This window comes from Equus caballus, chromosome 21, assembly GCF_041296265.1.
Source record: "Equus caballus isolate H_3958 breed thoroughbred chromosome 21, TB-T2T, whole genome shotgun sequence".
NCBI lineage: Eukaryota > Metazoa > Chordata > Mammalia > Perissodactyla > Equidae > Equus > Equus caballus.
The window spans coordinates 26,400,353-26,415,826 of NC_091704.1; the positions used below are offsets into that span (position 1 = coordinate 26,400,353).

General features: G+C 43.8%; 1 long non-coding RNA gene and 1 pseudogene across 1 annotated transcript in view; one reads left to right on the plus strand and one right to left on the minus strand.

Annotated features, from left to right (window-relative positions):
• The window catches only part of LOC138919787 (uncharacterized), a 67,250-nt gene extending 53,929 nt beyond the window's left edge, over window positions 1-13,321 (minus strand). Inside the window, exons 1-2 of the long non-coding RNA XR_011430347.1 lie at window positions 13,047-13,321; window positions 12,353-12,534 (exon numbers count right to left, since the gene is read on the minus strand). This is a non-coding gene — a long non-coding RNA (uncharacterized lncRNA). The remainder of the gene's footprint in view (window positions 1-12,352; window positions 12,535-13,046) is intronic.
• On the plus strand, window positions 5,892-5,986 carry LOC111769876 (U6 spliceosomal RNA; annotated as a pseudogene).
• Window positions 13,322-15,474: the final 2,153 nt, after the last annotated feature.

The window sequence follows — 15,474 nt, forward strand, 5'->3', positions numbered from 1 at the left end:
CAACTCTTCAGCTGACAATGAGAAACGTCCATGAGGCACAGGTCAGAATTGCATTCTAGCCAATTCTCCATTATTTGGGTTAACTCTGATGAGGTTGTTCAAAACACTTAGGTAACAGACATTTACTAAAATCCTACTATGTGCTAAGCCATATAGTGAATCCAGAGATTAATAGACATGGCTCCTGCCTTCAATTTCATGTCAGTTCCACAAATATTTATTGAGTACATACTATCTGCTTGGCATGTCAAAGTCCTCATGAGCTTACTGGGAAAATCCACTTATTCTGCCTTCCTGCAATTATTTATTTATCGAGCCCTCTTGGAATTCACATGCAAAAGGAAAGACAGACATTAAACAACTATTTACACAATTAATGTCTTCAGTACAGGGGCTGTGAGAGGACATGATTGGGACTTGCCCTAGGTTGAGAGCTCAGATTAGGCTTCTCCAAAGAGTTGACTCTTGAGCTGAAATTTAAAAGATGACTAAGAGTTACCTAGGCAAGGGGCAAGGGAGGGAGAGCTCTAGGTAAAGGAAGTGACACTGCAAAGGCTCTGAGGGAAGAAGGAACATGTCAACACTGAGAAACAGAATCAAAGTCAGAGTGGCTGGAGCAGAATATGAGTGAGGTTTATGTGATGAACAAGAGGAGGTTCTTCAAAGCACCAAAAACTGTGCCCCATGAGGGAAGCCATGATGGTCCCCACCAGAACAGAGGACATTGGGCAGCTTCTTAACATTAGCCAACAGGGAATCTTGATGTGACATATATTTTTTGCTTTTCTTCTAATCATCAGTGCCAACTTGGACCCTGAAAGACCCAAAATGGAGATGAGCTAGAGGGAGGATAAAATTTCCAATCAACCCCTCCTTCCCAACTGCACATCCCCAAGCTTAAGCTGAGGTAAGGAACTTTGGTCTGGAGGTGAGACTGAAGTTTTGCATTAGACTAGAATGGACTTGTAATACTTGAAAATAAATCTCATTATCAAAATTGAGGCTTTTCTAATAGCTGGAAGTGATGCGGAAAGCTATGGGACCTGCTTGAGATGTCTCTAAAGGATGGGAGATAGGGACCCACTGGAGCAAATTCAAAGGTTAAATGGAAGAGATATATAGCCTCTTTGTGATTGCACTCCACTGAGGTATAAGAAGCTAGAGAAGGTTCCACAAAGATAAGAAGGACTAGTAGGATTTGGTAGAGAGGAGGGCCCAGGCACCGCAGGAGAAAAATAGGGAGAACACAGGAGATGAAGTCCATTCTCTGTTCAGTAGGAAACTATAAGAAGTTGGGCCTGGCCAGAGTGGATGTGTGAGCAGTAGGGTTAGATGAACATGGGGTAAAGTCATATGGAAGGAAGCCTTGAAGGCCAGGCAATAAGAGTTAGGGGTGTCTAGCATCAAATCTGGCCTCTCCTCCAGACCCTTAGCAAGTAGTAAAATTAGTTACTTTGAGTCTAAAGTGAGGGTTCATCTAGGCGAGCTCCCTTCCAGGGCTGAAATTATGGCTCCTCCCTCCCTTTCTTCTTGGCATATTGTCTGGTGGGATGGTATGAGGACATTCCTTCTCCATCCTGGGGCCTTCACCAGTACTCCGGCTAAGATGGAACACATGTTATGTGGGTCTTCAAGGACACAGGGAGAGTAGGAGAATCCTACCTTTTCCTCCTTTCTCTCTTGTGGCCAAGACTCGTTTGATGATGCTCCCGATTCAGCCACTCTTCCCTCAGCACCCAGGAAGACTGTTTCCCAGCATCCCTTACAGTTAGACTAGCGTCATGGACCTGGATTCTAGTCAAGCAGCCAGTAGAGCCCTGGCACCTAAAACGTTCAATCCAGCCTTCCACTCATTCTCCCCTCCTGATTCATGAGACTGGAAATAAAGGACTTGGAGATGGTGGAGACACATGATGGCAAGAATCTGCTTCGCTGCTCAGAGAAGAGCTGTCAGACCCGCGTCAGACCATGACATGGCCGGAAAGAAACACATGCTTGGTTAAGCCACTGAGCTGTGGGATTATTCATTAGTGAGTGTGGCCTAGTCTACCTTAACATGGCCCTCCTCCCCTATCCCCAGTGTTCCATACCCTCTTGTTCCCTCCCTCTGCACACTTCCCACAATCCCCTTGGCCTCATTCACTTTCATGCAGCAGAGTATTCACAGCTCGAGAGGTGGGGGAAGAACGTCCACGAAGAAAACACTTAGGCTTTCTCTTCCTCAGCAGACTGATGCATTGCCACTCCATTGCTTTGGCTGGGCCCTCTTCCTGGAATGTTCTTGGAATGAGATGCGTGGGGCCACCTGCCCAACAACTTACCATCACAATACTCTCCTTTGCTGCCTTCAGGGCACTTGTCAACCCATGAAATTATCTTATTTGTTTATCATCTTCCTCCTTCTAAGATGTCATTTCCCGGAGAACAAAGCCTAGGTTTTGTATGTTCTGTTCTTTAGTGCCAGAACGTGCCCACACCTATTCAATAAATGTGTGAAATGAATGAATAAGAGGGTATAGGGATTCACATGTCCTGGTTGTCTAGTCTCGCTTCCGTTACAGAGGAAGAAATAGGGCCCTTTTCCCTAAAAGGAGGAAACAGGAAGGCAGCTGCCGCAGCCCTACCAGGCTAGCTGTTTCTGGAGAGCTGAACTTGGATGTGATTCATTCAAACGAAAACTCCGGGGGAACTGTTTCGGAGGGATCCATAAAACAAATGGCATTTTCACCTGGAGAATTCACCCAACCTGCTAACCAATTTCAAATATAGTTTTTTAATGCGGATTTGACAAATTCGAAATCTCTTACACAAAGCCATTTATCATCTAATGTTGCCTGCCCTGCACCACAGTTTAAGTTATAGCTTTTTAATGGGGTAAAACATTTCTATAAAATCATCAAAATACCTTAAACCAAAACTGCTTATAAGAAATGGATGAGTTTCAAGCATTGATTCAACCCCTGAAAACATCAACCTTGCCGTTGGCACCATGGGCACTTCTAATAAAAGCAGCTAAGGAGGTCTAATGAATATCTGATGAACCATTTTGTATGTCTATGGGGTTTCTCCAATTGGAAATAAATCAATGAGCCTTACAAAAATGCATATTTTAGTGGTATATTCATAAACAATAATCTTGTTTTTCTATCATGACTTGAGCATCGTTCTTTTTCTAACACAACTGCAGACAATAATTTATTTTATATATCCATAACCCAGAGCTTAAAGGGGGAGGGCCATGTAGTGCGTATTTGCTTTTTAAGTGTCCTCCTGTGTGGAAGCTGTGTAGATCATAAAGGTAAACTAAAGCACTCACAGTCTAGTAGCAAACACAGGCATGTGAATAGTAACGAGTAAACAACCTAGAAACTTCCATGAATACAATACCAGGAGATGGCCTAGACGAGCGCTGTGGGCTAAATAAATGGAAACAGACGCAGTGACTCAATCTTGCTTTCCAGGCACTGTAGCTGAGCCCATGCTGGCCCTCCTAGCCGGCTCAGCCAGGGGCAGCCAGTCTCACTGGGCTGGACCAAGCCCCGGGAGCAGGAGTGTGTGCGTCCTCCTGCAGTCCTCCCTGTGACCCTGCCAAAGGGTTCAGCCGGGTTGTCTCACCAGCTTCCTCAGCTGGAAGTGGGTGAGTTGCCTCCCCTCTTGTTGGCATAGGCTCAAACCCTCTGACCCAAAGCTGCCTCTCTATCTCAGCAACTTCCCTTCCAGAGGCCAAATATAACCATCCCTTTCCCGGCTCACAAAAATTCCAGTCAGACGGCAATGCACAGTGACAGCCGGCCAAAGAGTGTCTCACCAGCCCAGCCCACAGCCAAAAATAACAGCCACTTGGTTAGTATAGGCTGGAGATTTTTTTTTCCTGTTGTTTAGACTTTGTTTGGAGTTATTTTTTGTTTTGGTTTTGGATTTTGTTTGTTTTGTTTTTGTCATTTAGAAGTAAACAGAGTAACTGAAGAAGTTGCTACACCAACGTCCCACATTAGGCTCATGGGTTTAGTTCCAGTCACGGTGGGGCCCGATCAGAAAGGTATTCATTGCTTAAACCTCCCCAGTTGCCTACACAAAAGGAGAATCTAGCAAGTGAATCTCTTCCCCTCTTGGTCCAGTAGCGCCTCCCGCACAGCTACGATCATGCTGGGCCCCACCAACTGGTCGTGTTTTTTCCTCCGTCTAGTTGGAGCAACTGGAGTGACTGGAAGAGTTTCACTGTGGGGCTGGGTGGGTTGGTTCCATGGTTATACTCGATGCATGTGGGCAGCAGACAGGCCTTGGTTCCCAAAGCTCTCAGGTCAGTGCCCTCCACAAGCACTAAACCCACTTCGATTATTAATTTATTTCTTTAAAAGTACAGTGTTCAACAACAACCAAGCCCATTTTTGATCTGCTTCCTGACACACAAGGCTCTTGTCAACCAGGGATTTTGCAAGCCAACAGACACACCTTGTTAAACCGTATCTAACCGGTGACGCTAAATTGAAGCTTGCGGAAGAGCGCCAGGCTGGAAAAGCGGATTGTCTTCTCCAGGCCCTGTTTCCAAATGCAACAAGTAATAAACAGGTGTGCAAAACCACAACCTTCAATTGTTAGGACATCTTCGTAATTTTGTTCTTCAAAGGCGGAATGTTTTCTGGCGTCATGTTTCTACCTGAGGAAAAAACACTCCCTCAATTTCTACATGTGCACGCGTATCACACAGACGCACTTCATTTCTTCTCACATTGTATGCTGTCCCAGGACCAATAAATAATTTATGCATTTAATGCATTTATCAGCTCTCCTGTGTGTGTATGTGTGTATGCGTGTGTGTATATACATCCTATGTGCTAGTGTCAAAGATGTCTTCTATATTAATGGAAAGCAAGCAACCTCTTGGGTGTTTCTCCACCATGATATTAAGCTTGCATTTTATCTATCAAATGAGTGGAAAGTGATAACAGGTCCCTGTTCTTTACAGAAAACTAAGTGCTAGTCTACACCAAAAAAGGAGCTATACTAAGCATTTCACATTGCATATTTTCTGAAATTGCTCCCCTCCCTTATTTTTTTCTAAGGAAAAAACTTTTTTCCTTTGCTCTTTCTTACTCCAGGACCACACAGACTGTAGAGGGAACATGGCTCCTAAGTTTCAACTTGTTCTGTTTAGGTTGCCTTTCCTTTGCCTCTCCCTTGGAATATTTATCCTGCTTGTCATCAAGAACTGCTTCGGAGCACCTCGCAGTGCCAAGCGTGGTACCAGGTGTGTGTGTCTGGCAGGCCTCGCCTCCACTGCTGTCCACAGGCTCCAGCTTGGATGTACCCATGGTCATCATTCATACCCTCATGGCAGGAGCATCTTGGGGTGCTACCGGTGTGACGACAAGCAGCAAGAATGAGCACCAGGCCAGCAGCTGCTATGGGGCAAAGTCACGTGACTGCACCTGGCTCACGCCTGCCTTTCGCCCCAGCTGCCTCTCTCCACCCATCCTCCTCACAAGGGAGGCTTTTGTGTTTCCTTGATGCCGTGAAAGGATCGCCAGAAAGATACATTCTTAGAGGAAGAGATCTCAAAAACATCTAGTTCAAGCTGCTCCTTTTAAAGATACGGAAGTGGATGCTCTGAGGGGTCAAGTTCCTTGGCCCAGCTCATGCAGGTGGTTGTTGGCAGAGTAATGACTAGAATCAAGTAATGGAACCCACTTTCCAATGCTCTTTCTACTCTACAGTGGCTTTCCAACATTTGTTAGCACAATCCACAGTATGAAAGAAATTTTACCATGACCCACAACTACGCATGTATGTAACTAACACAAAAGTCTCAGAAACCAATACTTACCTCTACTATATGTGATACACTTTGGTATTTTCTATCATAGTATATTCACTTTAAAATATTCTGGAGACTGCTTGGCAGCATGCATACTAAAATTGGAACAATACAGAGAAGATTAACACGGCCCCTACACAAGGATAACATGCAAATTTTTCCCATATTTTTTGTACATTTACCAAATGTTCTTTTTCTTTCTGAGGATAATATTTATAGGTATACAGTCGACTAATTTGCATTTTTCCTAATTAGATACATCTACTGAATGTCCAGGAAGGTGGGAGCTGAAGTGGATCCAGAGAAGGGTCCCGCCCAGCTTGATCCTGTCATGCAGCTAATCAGAAAAGGTCTCATTGTCTGATCTGCCCTTAATTCTGAAAGGCAGAATGATATAGTAGAGAGAACACTGGCTCTAGTCCTGGCTCCACTACCTTCCAAGTGGTGTGACTTTGGGTGAGCTTTCTCTGGGTTCCGTTATCTCATCTGCAAGATCAAGCTGTTGCTAATTGACGGAGTTCTGAGAAGTGAACGAAATAATGCAAATGAATGCAATAAAAAGATCTCTACACAAGACTTGTCCTGGAACAGCAATGGGCTTAAATTCTCACATTTCAGAGAAATATGGTGTCTCAAGATGTTTCTGGATTCTCATCAAAACACCTGCATAATGTATCACGAATAAATTTCGTATAATAAAGAAAAAACTATACCCTGGAACTGACTCATTTTTAAATGCTTTTGGAGGTGTTTGGAGAGGAGGGGTTGACCCTAAATCTTGAAGAAGTTCAGCCTCCGTAAAGTAGAAGTCATTGAGACCAAAGATGACTCCACACTCTTGAAAGGGAAAAGTGATGAGTCACAAATTGAAAAACGTATTCAAGAAAGGATGCTACTCGCCACCCCCCTGAAAACAGGAACGAGACAAGGATGCCCTCTATCACCACTCTTATTCAACAGAGTACTGGAGGTTTTGGCCAGAGCAATTAGGCAAGAAAAAGGAATAAAAGGAATCCAAACAGGGAGGGAAGAAGTGAAACTCTCGCTGTTTTGCAGACGACATGATCTTATATATAGAAAACCCCAAAGAATCCATTGGAAAACTTTTAGAAATAATCAACAACTACAGCAAAGTAGCAGTGTATAAAATCAACTTACATAAATCAGTAGCATTTCTATACTCTAATAACGAACTAACAGAAAAAGAACTCAAGAACACGATACCATTCACAATCGCGACCAAAAGAATAAAATACCTCAGGGTAAATTTAACTAAGGAAGTGAAGGACCTATACAATGAAAACTACAAGGCTTTTCTGAAAGAAATGGATGACGACATAAAGAGATGGAAAGACATTCCATGTACATGCATTGGAAGAATAAACATAGTTAAAATGTCCATACTACCTAAAGCCATCTACAGATTCAACGTAATCCCAATCAGAATCCCAATGACATTCTTTACAGAAATAGAACAAAGAATTCTAAAATTCACAGGGGGCAATAAAAGACCCCGAATTGCTAAAGCAATCGTGAGAAAAAAGGACAAAGCTGGAGGCATCACACTCCCTGACTTCAAAACATACTACAAAGCTACAGGAATCAAAACAGCACGGTACTGGTACAAAAACAGGTGCACAGATCAATGGAACAGAATTGAAAGCCCAGAAATAAAACCACACATCTATGGACAGCTAATCTTTGACAAAGGAGCTGAGGGCCTACAATGGAGAAAAGAAAGCCTTTTCCACAAATGGTGCTGGGAAAACTGGATAGCCACATGTAAAAGAATGAAAATTGACAATTCTTTTTCACTGTTCACAAAAATAAACTCAAAATTGATCAAAGACCTAAAGGTAAGACCTGAAACCATAAGGTTTCTAGAAGAAAATGTAGGCAGTACACTCTTTGACATAAGTATTAAAAGGATATTTTTGGACACCATGTCTTCTCAGACAATGGAAACAATAGAAAGAATAAACAAATGGGACTTCATCAGACTAAAGAGCTTCTTGAAGGCAGAGGAAAACAGGATTGAAACAAAAAAACAACCCACTAACTGGGAAAAAATATTTGCAAGTCATATATCCAACAAAGGGTTAATATCCATAATATATAAAGAATTCACACAACTCAACAACAAAAAATCAAACAACCAGATCAAAAAATGGGCAGGAGACACGAACAGACATTTCTCCAAAGAAGATATATGGAAGGCCAATAGGCACATGAAAAGATGTTCATCATCACTGATCATCAGGGAAATGCAAACCAAAACTACACTAAGATATCACCTTATAGCCATTAGAATGACAAAAATAACCAAAACAAAAAGTAACAAATGTTGGAGAGGTTGTGGAGAAAAAGGAACCCTCATACACTGCTGGTGGAAATGCAAACTGGTGCAGCCACCATGGAAGACAGTATGAAGATTTCTCAGAAAATTAAAAATAGAAATACCACATGACCCAGCCATCCCACTACTGGGCATCTATCCAAAAAGCTTGAAGTCAGCAATTCCAAAAGTCCCATGCACTCCAATGTTCATTGCAGTATTATTTACAATAGCCAAGATGTGGAAGCAACCTAAGTGCCCATCAACTGATGATGGGATAAAGATGATATGGTATATATATACAATGGAATACTACTCGGCCATAAAAAAGGATAAAATGGTCCCATTTGCAACAACATGGATGGACCTTGAGGGAATTATGTTAAGCGAAATAAGCCAGATACAGGGCAATCTCTGTATGACTCCACTCATATAAGGAATTTAAACATGTGGACAAAGAGAACAGATTAGTGGCTACCAGGGGAAAGGAAGGGTGGGGGATGGGCACAAAGGGTGAAAGGGTGCACCTACAACACGACTGACAAACAATAATGTACAACTGAAATTTCACAAGATTGTAAAACATCATTAACTCAATAAAAATTAACTTAAAAAAAAAAAGAAAGGATGCTACTAGTGAGTACGAAGAGGAAGAATTAAATGAAAATAGAAAAATGCCCAGATGCAACAGCCATGGGGAAGGCTGGTGGGACAGGTGAGGCAGCGCAAATGAAAAAAAAGAGTTCCTGACGCACTCAATGCTGCTCCAGCTGCTTTTGAAGAAGGCATCCTCCTACAAGGTGGATGGGCTTGGTTTCAGCATATTCCAGCTTTGGATTTACTAAATCCAGCTAATAAAGATTTAAAAAACAAAGATAAAAATTATTTTTGAAAAGATTCAAAATGAATCTTTTCAAAGTATTGGAATGACCTTGCCAAAAATGACAGTTAGAAGGATCCTTGGCAGCTGAGAACATTAGGCACAGCCGGTCAGAAGTTGGTTGTGATGCTATGCTGCGAGATTTTGCGGCTGGGAGGGCGAAAGGCATCATTGGCACTACTAAGGTAGTAAGGGCTGCTTCATTGATGCTGGTGCTGTGTGAAACAGAGCAGAATTTGTCACAAAGATCCTGAAGAGGAGGAGGACCCTGGCATGGACAGAGTGGGTAGAGGTGGATTGGAAGCCGCGTGTTCTAATTCCTAAAATAGTGCATTATCACTATTAATGAACGTTACAGGAAACTCAAAGCTGTGTTTCTCACCAATAACCTCAGAGAAATGACTTGGAAAAAAAAAGACTAAAGGAAAGGTTATGGGTTTCAGTTGACAAAGTACATGATGGTTTAAGGCTATCAGTGGGCATGCCCACAGATAAAATATTTTGTGTTTTTGAATAAAAAGACATTTGTATGTTCCTTTTTTTAAAAAATGCCAGCTATGCTTACAACGTTTATTCCACAACCCATTAAACAGAGCCTTAGAAAATGGTACACCCCCGGTGGGGAAGGGTGAGCCCAGAGCTCAGGCAGTGTTTTCTCTTCTCCCATGGGCTCACCTCCAGCCTGCTCTCAACTCCTCCAAAGCCTACTCCCATGGCATCCTTCATTCCAGAGCTTTCCCAGTGCCCTCTGGAACCTCTGTTCTATGGTGAGCAACCTCCCTTCAACTTTAGCCCGAGGATGGGAGCATTCCTTTCTCTTCCTGTTTCCTTTGGAGCCTGGCTCTCTCACAGGATCGCCCACCCCTCTCCATCCCCCCAGGCTCCAGGGCCTGGAGAGGGAGGATCTTGGGCCTTTTCACCCCTCAGAGACACCGTTACTCTTCTACCTTCATCTAAGTCCCTCCCTCTCTCCCTTAGGCCACCTGGTTGCCCACGGCTACCCCGGGACCTCCCACTGACATCTTGGTGACTGACCATCTTCTTTTCTATTCTAGAGCCTGCCATCAACTCAGGCACTTTAATATCCATGTGGACAACACATCCAACGGACGCACTGGCCCTCACTTGCTTCATTCCTTCTCTCCCCGTTACAGGTCTGACTTTGGAATCACCTAGCATTGTCCCACCTGAGGGGTTCTCAATCTTTGTCCTGCCCTATGATCACAACCTCCTCTCCTGAGACCTTGTTCCCTGAAATCCTCTAAACCTGACTTCCAATCTCCTTGAGTCTTTCCATCCCCCTTTCGTTCCATTTTCCCCATTCTCTCAACTCCCTCGTGGTTTTGCTCCCTTCCTCTTCCAACTTAAGACTCTAGGGCCCAGAACTTCAACCACTCTTTTGACAATACTCTAAACCAATGGTCTATGAATTTATTTCATTACACACATCCAACAAGAAAAATAATTGAGCACATATCTCTGACATTTATTCATTCATCCATTCTCAAATTGCAAAGATTTTGCTACTGGACATTTTCTTCATTTTAAAACATATCACAAAAATAGAAAGGCATAAATGACAAGATTTTAAAAGGCCAATGTAGTAAGCACTTCAGTATTCTCTGCCCATTCCCAGTGGATCATCTTACACAGCCCCTGGAGGTGTGCACACCCCAGTTTGGGAACCATGGCCCAAAGCCCTGTCACTCCCTTTTCCCTCTGTCACATCCACCCTGCAAAACCAACACTGAACCCCTATAGCCATGAGTGTCCTGTTCTCTGCCAGGTGGCTGCATGATGCGGGGGACCTCTCTGGACTTACCTTTCTCCTCAGGGCAATGTCACTGATAGGCTCAAGGGGTAAAGATAAGCCAGTGGGCCAGAAAACTTCCTTCATCTTTGTATTGTCAGCACCCAGCACGATGCCTGGCACCTGCCATGAGTGTTTGTGCGTTGAATTGTGTTTACACACAGCATCTCCACCACTCTGGCTGCGTGGTTATACAGGCACAAAGAGTAGATAGAGAAAATCCCACAGGTCAAGAGGTCCCAGCTGGGTGCATGCTTAGCTCTGAAGCTGTGTGAGGATCACTTTTCCTCGCAGCACCATCTGCCCACTGTGACTCAAACAACAGACGCAATCTTCAGAGGCCAGAGACTCCACGGCCGACCCCAGCTCACGTAGGCCGTGTGTGCCTGAGGCAGCTTATTTAAAGCCCATTTCATACCTTGACTATTCCAGGGGGTTGCTGCAGAGGTGGGAAACAGTCCCCTCTAGATAATCTTCTCTTTACCTAAATGCTTGGAGCAGCATGGGCTCAGGGCTCTGCTGCACCCTCCTTTCCTTCAGACTCCCCCTCACACAAGGTCTCCTTAGCTATCAGAGGGAAGAGGCAGGCAGAAGACTGACAAATCTTAAAGGAGCAGCCTCAGTGGACCCAATATGGAGGAGTGAGATGTGCTTGTGGCCAGACGTTCCTCTCTGCCCCTCCCCTGCCCCTGCTGGCCACCTGGAGATGCATCCCCAGGTAGGCAGGGCCTATAGAAGGACACGTGACAGCTACCGCACTTTCTCAGAGGAGTAAAGGTGATTAGGGCAAAATTCCCTCACCTCCTATCAGTTCGTTCTTCTTCTCTTTCTCCCCTTCTTAGTCCAGTGTTTCATAACCAGTGGTCCATGGACTGACACTCTGCATCAGAGTCACTTAAAAGGCTATTAAAAATGCAGATTCCTGGGCCTTAGACAGATTGAATCAGAAACTCTGAAACTGGAGCCAGGGAATCTGCACTTAAGCATTGTTTTGCCCTTACGTTTGGGAACCACTGAAAAACACTTACTTCTCCTCTGTTCTTCCCAACTATGCATCCTTAATCTTGGCCCCTCTCCATCTTGCCACTGATCCCCCTTGCCCCTCCGCTCCTCAAGCCTTTATAATGAAGCCAATGAGGACTCAAATGGAAGGACCTGGAAGGAGCAAGTTCCCTTGGGCTTTCACCTTTCTGTGCTGACCACAAGCTCCCCCCTTACTATGCTCTTACTTTACTTGATGACATCTCCTCGAGCGGTTCCCAGAGGCCCTGCTCTTGGCCTACTTGCCCAAAATGAATACTGGGCAAGCTGGGGACTGAGTCCACTGAACTCAAACAAAGTTGCCAGGAAGAAACCAAGTAAATCAGGGAGCTGAGACCTGGCCTAATGTTGATCTATTTTTGGCCAAAGTCACCATCTCCTAATAGAACTCTACTAGCAGACCTTCAAAGATGGAAATCATCAATGCTAAACAAGAGTTATAAATAACAAAGATGTTTGCCATCTACTCACCTCCCCAGGATGGGGTGTGGACTGGAGACGACCACGACCAGGGAGCACTCCAAACCCAAAGAAAATTCTCTGATCTGAACTGTTCTTCTGCTCACAGAATTTCCGTGGCACCAGTCCCCATGCAGCTCTGACAAGCGAGCTATTTTCGTATGTGAACAAGTCGAGTCATTGTTATCTCTGCTCTGAATCAAGGATAAAAAGGGGAAGGTGAGAGGGAGAAGGAGGGCGTGCGGAAGAAATGGAGGTGAGATGCAGGACGCAGAAATGCAGGAAGGACATCGCAAACCTGAAGAAAAGGAGCCCGGATGAAGTAAGTAACTGACCAGTCTGTGAATCCAAGGCACCACGGGACTCCTCAGTGACCGCAATAACAGTCCCTCCCTCTGGGCTCACAGGAATCTGGAGGGACTAAGGATGATGTATGTCAAAGGGCTTCATAAATGGTGAACTATTATCCACACAGGCTGTCACCTCCCCACTGGTGACCAAGGCGCTACTGCCCCTTTCCCACAGCCCCACCCAAAGACTCAGGACGCCACAGGCCAAAAGGACGCTTAACCAGCAAATGCTTTTCCATCAGCAGATGCGTTTCCTCTGTCCTCTCCCCAGATTACCCAGGGACCTCAACAAGGATGCTATTTTAGCAAGAAACTGAAAATGAGAAGAGAATATGTGCTCAGAACAGGCTACCTACCTATGGTGACACACAGCCGCACCGAGGGTCAGTGCTCCACATATGTTTTAGGGTATTTATTCCAATTTGTGTTGAGACCAGCAGAGTCTGAGCCACAGCTTCCTGTGTTCTGCCTCATCAGCAGGAAGGATTTGCTGCCATAGACTCGTTCAGCTCCCTCTGGAGCTTCCCTTCTCCTCGGAGTCTGACTAAGACGAGAGGCTTACCCCACGGCTGAATGCGGAGACTTCCTTCAATTTTCATTTCTGACTCACCCCTTTGAGCTTCCTGAGGCCGGTACTAAGCAGGCCTTGCTCCAAGCCGCGGTTGCCTCCCGGACCTGGCCGCTAGGGGGCGCGAGAGAGCAGCGAGGGCCCAACCTCTCCCCAGCGACAGCTGAGTCCCCGGGCACACCCGCTCCCTCCTCCAGCCCGGGAAGTCTGAGACTGCGAAGCATCTGCCCATTGGCCTAAACGTCTCGCCTTCACTGTCCAGGTCCCTGGGAAACTCTTATTTTCTTCTTTATCAAGTTTGGGTGAAAAACAAAACAATTAATTTTAAAAGCAGCACAGAAGAACCTAAACATTATTTATGTCTCTAATTATCTCATTCTAGTGGGTATTTTAGTCCCTGTCTGGTCAGGACATTAATTATCTTCATAACTACAGCAAAAGTTAAATAATAAGCACCCAAGGCTACAGCACTACTGTAATGTGCAAGCTTAAATGAACTTATAAATTTTATTAATGGATGCTTTATACAACTCCATATATTATAAATCAAACAAGAAACCTATTCCTATCTTTTAAGGGTACGGTGAAAAAGCTTTAACATTATTGAGGATAATTTTTATTAAGTTTAAAACTCCCTTTTTTTTTCAGTAATGAGACTGTTATGAGGATAATTTAATCTGGTTTGTCATGAGGCACCCCGGCTTGTTAAATAAGTTAATAAATGGCTGTGCATTAATCAAAGTGACAAAGCTATGAAGAGCTGGGGATGGGAGACAATTCTGGTGATAGTATTAATTAGTATTTAATTAGAAACTTAGGGCCTATAAATAAAAAAAAAATCATGGTCGAGACATTTATGCAAATTGCTTGGTGCCTGCCGTGGAGTTAGCTTTGCTTTAAAGAAACACGATTTTTTTCGAGCATACTGTACACAGCAGCACTGTGGCCACATCACGTGGCTTCAACGAGCTCTTCTTTTGTTTCCAATTTGTTCCAATTACAGGCCTGTAAATTCAAATCATTCTTTTGACTGTCTTGATTGAAATGTAGAGTTTCCACAATTTCTACTGGGAGTTTTTTGTTTTGTTTTGTTTTGTTTTAATAAAAAGAAATGTTTTGGAGAAATGAAGAGTTTCAGACTCTTTTTCTGCTGTTTTAATTAAGATGTGTGCCACCATTTTCTAAGAACAATTGTGGATTCCGTTCTGTACACAAACAATGCGTCCTTTTTTAGTCCTGGTGAGTGGTAACTGGGTTTTGTTACGTGATATTATATCGAAGACAGCATAAACTCAACTGCCATCATTTTTATTATAATCATAGCACTTTTCTCTTTTCTCTCAATCACATGCCCTGATAAATGGGCAATTTTGGATGGCCCCAAAAGATAATAACCATTTGGTTCTGAACGTCACTGGTTTCCTAAGGTACATGTCCTCTTTTTCAGCCTTTATTATTTGTTGCATTTATTCAAGAAAGGTTATCCACAGTAAAACTGCTTTTTCTATTCAACAGTCTATCTCTGTCATGGTTCATTTATGTGTGAGCATGACGGACTGAAACCCGTATTATCCACAGCTGACAAGTGTCAGGCCGACAGTTCAATCAACCCTTCCTTAAGATGATGCCCAGGGCCCCGTGTTTGAAGTAGGACAATAAAGCAGGCAGCACAATCAGGGTCAAACTGATCCACTCCCTGTATATAAAGGGGATTCTGCCTAATAACACAGCGCAATTTTTTTCCCCCTCTCCAAACACATTAGTCCTTAAACATTGACTTGGCCCTTAAGAAAATCTGTGACTGACATGAAAATGCTCAAGTTTTAACGTGGTTGGTTTATCCATAACCTCATGGGGCTGCTGCTTTGTGCAGACTGGTTTTGTCAAAGTCAGAAAAATAATGTATTCAGTGTCTGATCATTTTTAGGGAGTTATTTGAATGGGATTTTAAGTCAGACATCCTGATGTTGACACAGGGATCATTTTCTTGTCCTTTTGTTTTACATTTGTGGAACAGATTATTTGCATCAGCTAATAAAATTAAATCTCTGAAATGCATACAGAACCATGCTCCCTTCAGCAACACTCCTGAATTCCCTCCACTCGCCCTGGAAGCAGAGTTGCTGGGTGTTTCTTTATATTAGGTCTCTCCAGAACACAGACCAGAAGGCAAACATATCTTCAAAATTAGTGCTTCTTCAGCCCGGGCAAGGCTT